Raw genomic sequence first — 8420 nt, forward strand, 5'->3', positions numbered from 1 at the left:
TTCCTGTTTATTTTTTGCAAGCTCTTTCTCCTTACCCATGTTTTTAATTTCCTCTTTTAATTCTTTGAACATATTTGATGCCCTTTAATATTTGATGATTCTACTATATCTTGTGACTTTTATGTGTAAGCTCATATTCATTGGGGCTCTATCCACAGATTTTTGGGACTCAGTTTGAGGATGCATTTCTCCAAGGAGAACTTAAATTCGCTTCTGTTATACAACTCATTACTTTTTAAATAGCTGTATAATGTTCCATGGCCTAGACATGTAACTTATTCATTTATTTCTCTGCTGGTAGAGATCATGGGGTGGGACATAAAAGTACTGTGTATTTCTTCCTCTTACATTTTGAGGGTATTTTTTCCTCTGTTGAGATAGATTTCTGTGAAATACTGATAGAACTTAGCATGTTCCTTGTGACTAATGGTTTAAGTAAGACACTAACTTGGCCTGAGAGGCATCAGTCCCAAAACAACTGTACTAATTACCCATTCTGAAAATGTAAAGAACTCTCCTATCTTTCTATCAGATGGCATCAACCTCTCATAATAAGAACTAAACTTACTGACTACGTGTCAGAAACGTTTCGAAGTCCCTCATGAGTATCAAATTGTTTAATCTTCACAACACTCTTAAAAGGTATGTACTAATGTTATCCCAGTTTTATAGCTGAGGTACAGATTGGTGCATAATGGGTAACTTGCTCTAGACAGACAGCACTGTGTTAGGCTTTCTGGAAGGAGAAGCTAGCACAGGGACTCAGGGACACACAGTCTCCTGAGAGGGTACGGCTCTTCAGGAAAGCCTGTGGCGTCTGAGATGGGCTGAGCCTTAGCCTGATCCAAGGGGGAAGGGCAGGGGATGGCAATGGTAACAGTATGGTAAGTGGTCTCAGAGTCACATCAACCAAGGGTGATGCTCTAAAGCAGGTCACAGGTGCAAGCTGTTAGCAGCTCTGAGCCATCTGTGGTTTAGATGTATAGGGAAGTAAAGGGGATCTGATCTGAGCAGTCACATAGGTGGGAAGGGGCTCCAGAATTGCACTACTGCCACTACAGGGCCTCCTGCAGACTCTGCTTCTGCTGCCTTCCAACACCTCAGCCCTGTCCACCAAGAAGCCCCTCACTTGCCAAGTCAAACACTGCCTCCAATTTTCTAGAAAGATAAAAGCTCTTTGTTTGGAGGAAATTGTACGCCCATTTCATTCACAGGTTGCAAGACTAATTCAACTGGAACTCTGTTTCCATTGCTCCCAATTCAGAAAGTCCTATTCAATGCACCTTTTGCACAGGCCAGGGCCTAGGGCCAGGACTAGGATACACAAACCTGAGAGGAGTGCTCCTTAAATTTTGTGCCCATGTATCTCTCTTGCCCTGCCCCAGGGCCACTGAGAGAGGGGCTACGATCCTACCCTTTTTCTTCAGACAGCAGAGAGTCTACTCGGCCTGAAAAATCCTGCTATTTCCCCATGTTCCTCTTCCTATACCTTGTAAGTGGGGAAATGGTAGAATGAGGGAGGTAGGCATCTGGAATTGATCCCTGCAGTTTTTAAAGCTTCTGGGACTTAGGAATGTACTCAAAACCTACACAGGCATGGAGTCAACAATGGAAGGCTGGAAAGAATTGAGAATGGGAAGACAAGTCAACACTAGTGTCCTATATACATTCAGCCCTTTGGATATTCTCTCTCTCCTTGCAAAGTCTTCTAGTCTTCTTAGCCTAGTTCTTTTGCACTCAATGAACTCCCCCAGATCTGAGAGTGCTGTGTCCTGTCTACCATGCAGACTGTCAGTCCCCACATCTTTACCCTCCGAGGGATCATGCATTCAGCTGGCTTGACTCCTGTAATAATTGATGAGGTCCTCAGGCCGACACTTAGTATTTTTTAGCCTTCAGTCATGAATTGGCCTGCTTTATCCTGCCATGCACCAAATCCCAAATGCTGCGGGAACCACTACCTACTTTTACCTATGACCTACTCTAGAGCCTTACCCTTGGCTGATGTGATTCTGGGACCACCACCCAGCTGCCATGGCTCCAAAATTCTGCTGATAAATAATATTTACTTCATGGGATCAAATGTAATAAGTATACATTAGTATGTGTTCCTCTTCATTCAACTACACAGTAATAGCACTTAAAATAAATCGTTGACTTTTAATTAGTTCTTATCTTCTCTACCAAATTTAAGTATTTTATTCTAGTATTATCCTATGTTCTCTTGGTATCTCAGTTGTCTTATTTCCATTTTTTTCCCTTTATTGCTCTTCTTTTCCACCCTCAACTAAAAAATCCTAAACAAAATACTAGGTAACAAAATCCAAGAATATATAATAAGATACTATATCATGATTAGGCAGAGTTTGTCTTATAAATAAACTTATAAGTATATCTTATAAATACAAAGTTGATGTAATACTTGTAAATTAACTTAATTCTCCATATTGATAGAAAAAAAGGACAAAAACTATGTGGTCATCTCTATAGATATAGCTTCCATTCATGATTTAAAAGGACTTTTAGTAAACGAAGAATAGAAGGAAACTTCCTCAGTCAGATAAAGAATATCTATGAGAAATCTATGGTTGACGTTGTTTTTTCCCTAAGGTTGGGATTAAGGCAAGGAGGTTGATGCTAACTGAGCCTATTCACCATTGTACTAGAGGTCCTGACTTGTACAATAAAGCCAGAAAAAAATAAAAGGAATAAAAATAGGAAAGAGAGAACCATGATTGTTTTTATCAACAGATGACATGGTAGTTTACTAAAGAAAATATAGAAGAATCTAAGAAATGACTACCATAAGTGAATTTAGCAAGGTATATCCTGATATTAAACTCAATTTCATTTCTACATACTGACCAAAAATACGTGAACATGGAATTTTAAAATACTATTAACAACCAAAATCTAAATTTTAAAAATAGTATTTAAGGAGTTCTCAGGTGACGCATCGGGTTAAGATTACAGCATTACGGCAGCTTGGGGCACTGCAGTGGTGAGGGTTTTGTCCCAAAAAGATTTTTAAAAAGAGTGTTTGAAATAGCACCAGGAGTTCCTGCTGTGGCACAGTGGGTTAAGGATCTGGCACTGTCTCTGTGTCAGCTCAGGTTGCTGCTGAGTCGCAAGTTCAATCCCCAGCCAGCACATTTGGTTAAGGATCCAGCAGGTGATGTGGCTGTAGCGTAAGTCACAGCTATGGCTTAGATTCAGTCCCTGTTGTGGGTGAGGGACCTCCCCCCCAAAAGGCATCAAAAATATGAAACACTTAAGAATAAACTTAGCAAAAGATGAGAAGGGAGTTCCCGTCATGGCACAGTGGCTAATGAATCCGACTAGGAACCATGAGGTTGCGGGTTCGATCCCTGCCCTTGCTCAGTGGGTTAAGGATCCGACATTGCCGTGAGCTGTGGTGTAGGTTGCAGACGTGGCTCGGATCCTGCGTTGATGTGGCTCTGGCGTAGGCTGGCGGCTACAGCTCCGATTCGACCCCTAGCCTGGGAACCTCCATATACCATGGGAGCGGCCCAAGAAATAGCAAAAAGACAAAAAAAAAAGAAAAAAAATTAATTGGAGATGTCATACTCCTAAGAGTTCCCCGGTGGCTTGGTTCCCTGGATCTGATGTTGTCACTGCTGTGGCTTGGGTTGCTGCTGTGCACAGGTTCCATCCCTGGCCCAGGAACTTTCACATGCGACAGGTACAGCCAAAAAAAAATTTTTTTTAAATCATACTCCCAAGTGTAAAAGCTATAATCACAAAGCTTCTAAAAAGAATACAGAAGAAAATTCTTGTGATCTTGGGATAGGTAAGGATTTATTAAATAGGATATGAAATGCACTATACACGGAAGAAAAAAATGTTAAATTAGACTTCACTGGAAGTAATCTACTCATTAAAAAAAAGGTAATAAAGACAAATGGCAAGCCACCAGCATGAAGAAAATATGCACAACGCACATATGAAGGGACTCATATCCAGAATTTATAAAGAATTTCCCTAAATCAATAATAGTCAATTGATTCCATTGAAAAATGGACAGAAGATTTGAATAGGCACTTCACAAAAGATGATGTCTATATCATCAAAAGGCATATACAAATATATTCAACAACACTAATCACCAGGGAAATGAAAACTAAAAGTATAATGAGATACCACGACATACTCAAAAGAAGAGGTCACATTTAACAGGTTGACAATTATAAGTCCTAGAAAGGATTTTCAGTAGCTAGAACTCTTATCTATTGCTTGTTGAAGTGTAAAATGGTACAAACACCTTGTTAACTGTTCTGGTAGTTTCTAATAAAATAAATATACACCTCCCCAATGATAATTACATATCCAGACATTTATGCAACAGAAATGAATCTATAGCTTCACAAAAAGTTTTGAACTGAAATGTTCATTGCTTCACTCTTCATAAAATATCAAACCAGGAAATAACCCAAATATTTATCAGCAGGAGGAGGGGTAAATATTGTATATTCAGTCAGTGGAATAGTACTTGGCGATAAAAAGGACAAACTACAGATACATGCTACCATGTGGGCGAAACTAAAAATATGTTGAGTGAAAGAAGTTTTCATACGAGTACAATTCCATTTATATGAAATTCAAGAACAGACAAAATCTATGGTGATAGAAATCAAAATAGTTGGTTAAGTCAGGAGGATGGGGGTTACAGGTAGGTACTGACTGGAAAAAGGTATGAAGGAATTTTCTGGAGTGATGGAAAATGATCTTGATCTGGGTGATGGTCACCCAAGTATAATTTAAACCTTTTTAAAGTTCATGAGCTGAACACTTAAGATGGGTGCCCTTTAGACTGTGTAAATTGCCTGTCATTAAAGTACTGTCAGGACAAGGAAATCAGAAGTAAGCCACCATTTATAAGGGCAAAATCATCACACTGAGAACAAGTTTGTCTATATTACAAGATATTTCTTTCTAAATATCTTCAGCAGCACTTGTTCAAAGCTGATCTAATTGTATTTTATTTGCAAGATAGGAAGTTGTCAATGGTCCAAGAAATTTCCAGAAGTACAATGACTCTCATATTTACTTTGGAATTAGAATGGCATGTTCCCTTTGTTAGATTTCACTTTTACTTTCACTTCTAGATTCCTGGATAGAATCTTTGTGTATTTCTTTAATTAAAAATGTAAAAACTTACAGTGAGATACCTTTAGGCTGGAACTGAATTTGTTCCAGGAACATTATTATGTGAAATTCCTTCTAGAGAAAGAATACTTTTTATCATGGTTACCCTCAAGGAAAAAATACTTTAGAGTTGATTATTTAATAACAGGATATTGAGAACACACCACTGTTAAGGGTTACCAAAGTTCCAGACCAGGACAGGGGTGGAAAACCCTCTCTCACACTTACTTACACACTGCGTATAGGAGAAAACTGGCAAACTAGAGAGAGTAATGGCCACATGTGCCTACCTTGTTATTTTGCTCAAATATTTCCTTGTTTATTTCTATCTCTAAAGAGTATTTGGAAAGAAAATATATTTAGGAAAGTTGGATACTGGGCGGAAAAAGGGAGTTATTACATGAAATATTTGGGATCGTTAGAGGGCTAGAGGGGAAAAATGTAAGGTATATTAGGCTATTAAAAATTGGGGTGTGGAGTTCCTGCTGTGGTACAGTGGGTTAAGGATCCCGTTGCAGAGGCTCCAATGGTTGCCAACTTGGCGTGGGTTCAACTTCCAGCCCAGTGCAGTAGGTTAGGGATCTGGTGTTGCCGCAACTGTCGCTTGGGTCGTAGGAACTTCTTTGTCCCAGGGATGCGGCCAAAACAAAAAACTGGGGGTACAGGTTTAGAATCAAGAAGAACCAAGGGAGTTCCCGTCGTGGCGCAGTGGTTAACGTATCCGACTAGGAACCATGAGGTTGCGGGTTCGGTCCCTGCCCTTGCTCAGTGGGTTAACGATCCGGCGTTGCCGTGAGCTGTGGTGTAGACTGCAGTCGCGGCTCGGATCCCGCGTTGCTGTGGCTCTGGCGTAGGCCGGCGGCTGCAGCTCTGATTGGACCCTAGCCTGGGAACCTCCATATGCCGCGGGAGTGGCCCAAGAAATAGCAAAAAGACAAAAAAAAAAAAAAAAAAAAAGAAGAACCAAGGGCACAGATTGACTCCATTTTTGTAAGTCAGTCAACAAAGATTTATCAAGCACCTTCTGTTTGCAGGTACCTCACTAGTGCTAGAATAATGTGGTGAATGAAATATACAGGGTCCTTGATCTTGTGAAACTTAAAATTGTTACAGGAAAACAATTACTTTAAAAAAAAGATCAATAACTATAGTTGTGCAAAATTTTGCAAAGGAGACATCCCCTCCAGACCCTGACAGGTCCGATCCCAACTTTTATTACTAGTGTGAAGAATGTAGGAATCCTAGTTAGTTCAGGATTTCTTAGGCCACAGTCTTTTTTTTATTTTTAAATTTTTTTGGTCTTTTTGCCTTTTCTAGGGCTGCTCACTGCGGCATATGGAGGTTCCCAGGCTAGGGGTCAAATCGGAGCTGTAGCTGCCAGCCTACGCCAGAGCCAACCTATACCACAGCTCTCGGCAACGCCGGATCCTTAACCCACTGAGCAAGGCCAGGGATCAAACCTGCAACCTCATGATTCCTAGTTGGATTCGTTAACCACTGCGCCACGTAGGCCACGGTCTTTAAATTGAGGTAAGTGTCACCTTTGGCAAACTTACCAAGTATTTACAAAGATTTAGCAACGGGTAAGTGAAAACTCAAATAGTTTTAAGGGAATTAGCAACCTGATCCTCAATTTCTATATATAGTTTTTCCTAAAACTGATCTGCCTGAAAACAAGAGCTGTTACCATTGCCAGGCCTGTCCTGTCTTCTCACCAACCTTTTTACAATGGTTCTCTCTTCTTAAATGAGACAGACCCACCTCTCACCCATCTTGATTTCGGAAGTGGTATAGTATTGGCCCTGGGTATAAAATCTTCCTGGACAACTAGAAATAACTGGTGTTAGTGCTGAAAAAAATGAATGACTCTAATATCTGGGTATAGTTATCAGGTATAATATAAGTCGCTCAGTTAAATCTGAATTCTAGCTAATCAATGATTAATGTATCCAATGAAGAATATATTGCATGGAACATACTTATATTAAAAAATATTCGTTATTTATCTCAAATTTAAATTTAAGTAGATGACCTGTACTTAAATTGCTAGCTATGGCAACCCTAACTGAGCAAAATTCCTGTGGTTTCCAAGTTACTGATTTCAATAAAATTGAGTTGTCTACTGATAACTAATCACATTTGAAGATTAAAGATTACTAAATAATTTTGGAGCTATAAAACAGATGTAAAATTCTGAAAAAATGATGTAATAACACTTATTCTGGGTCCATACTTATTTATGCGAAAAAGATTTTTCAACACATAAGCTTTAGAAATGAAAAAAGGAACAGAATCTATGCTGAACCCTGAAATATTCTAGTAATAGGTAACAAAAAAATAGTTCAAATATAAGCTGCTACTCCCGTTAAGATTGCACTTACAAAAGAATTTTACTTTTTATCTTGAGTAATTATCAGTATTTATAGTTATATTGTCTTGACCAATAAGTACTGAAAGTAATATAAATGCTAATGCAATCAAGGAGAATTTTTTTTCTTTAACATAGCTTTATGATCACAGGAAAAGGTTAAATTTCAATTTATAAATGTTTGAGTCATAAATGTGTGCCAGAGTGGTCATAAATGTTTTCATTATAAACATATATTAAAATTTGGTGGGGAACTAAAATGTCCAAGGACCAAAAGCAGTAATGCATTATTTCCAATTGTTAAAGATGAGCTGATACATTAATGACAGAGGGTATCAAATGGCTGTCATATTTATAGCCCACTGAATACATTTAAAAGTGTTCATCAATTTTATCCTAAAACATCTATGTCTACATTTTGTAGTCCCTTGGCAATTACAACAACTTTTATGTTTTAACATTAATTTAAAAATGTGAAAAGAATATATTCCTCTTTTTTTCAAAATCATTTTGTTGGTTATATGATTATTGGTATATAAGGACCACAGTATTTTTTCCATCATCTCAAAGATGAGTTGAAAACGGCTTATAAAGTTTTGAACTAAGCAGGCTCAAAAATGGATTGAAATTCATGTGGATTGAAATTTCCACATGATGGGTAAGCAATCTTTCTGATATAATTCCAACTGGAGCTCTAACTGCTATGAGCAGCAAAATCCACCTAATACGGAAGATACCCCAGCTTATCCTGACTGTACTGCATTCTTGTTTCCACAGGATGATGACGTTCTGAGTAATATGGGTTCTGCCTTTAATGCTTCATATCTTTGATTTACTGGAAGACAGGAAAATCAGGTGAGTTCTCTCAATCTGTTACCCTGTGTTG

This window comes from Phacochoerus africanus, chromosome 11 (assembly GCF_016906955.1).
Source record: "Phacochoerus africanus isolate WHEZ1 chromosome 11, ROS_Pafr_v1, whole genome shotgun sequence".
NCBI classification, from domain to species: Eukaryota; Metazoa; Chordata; class Mammalia; order Artiodactyla; family Suidae; genus Phacochoerus; species Phacochoerus africanus.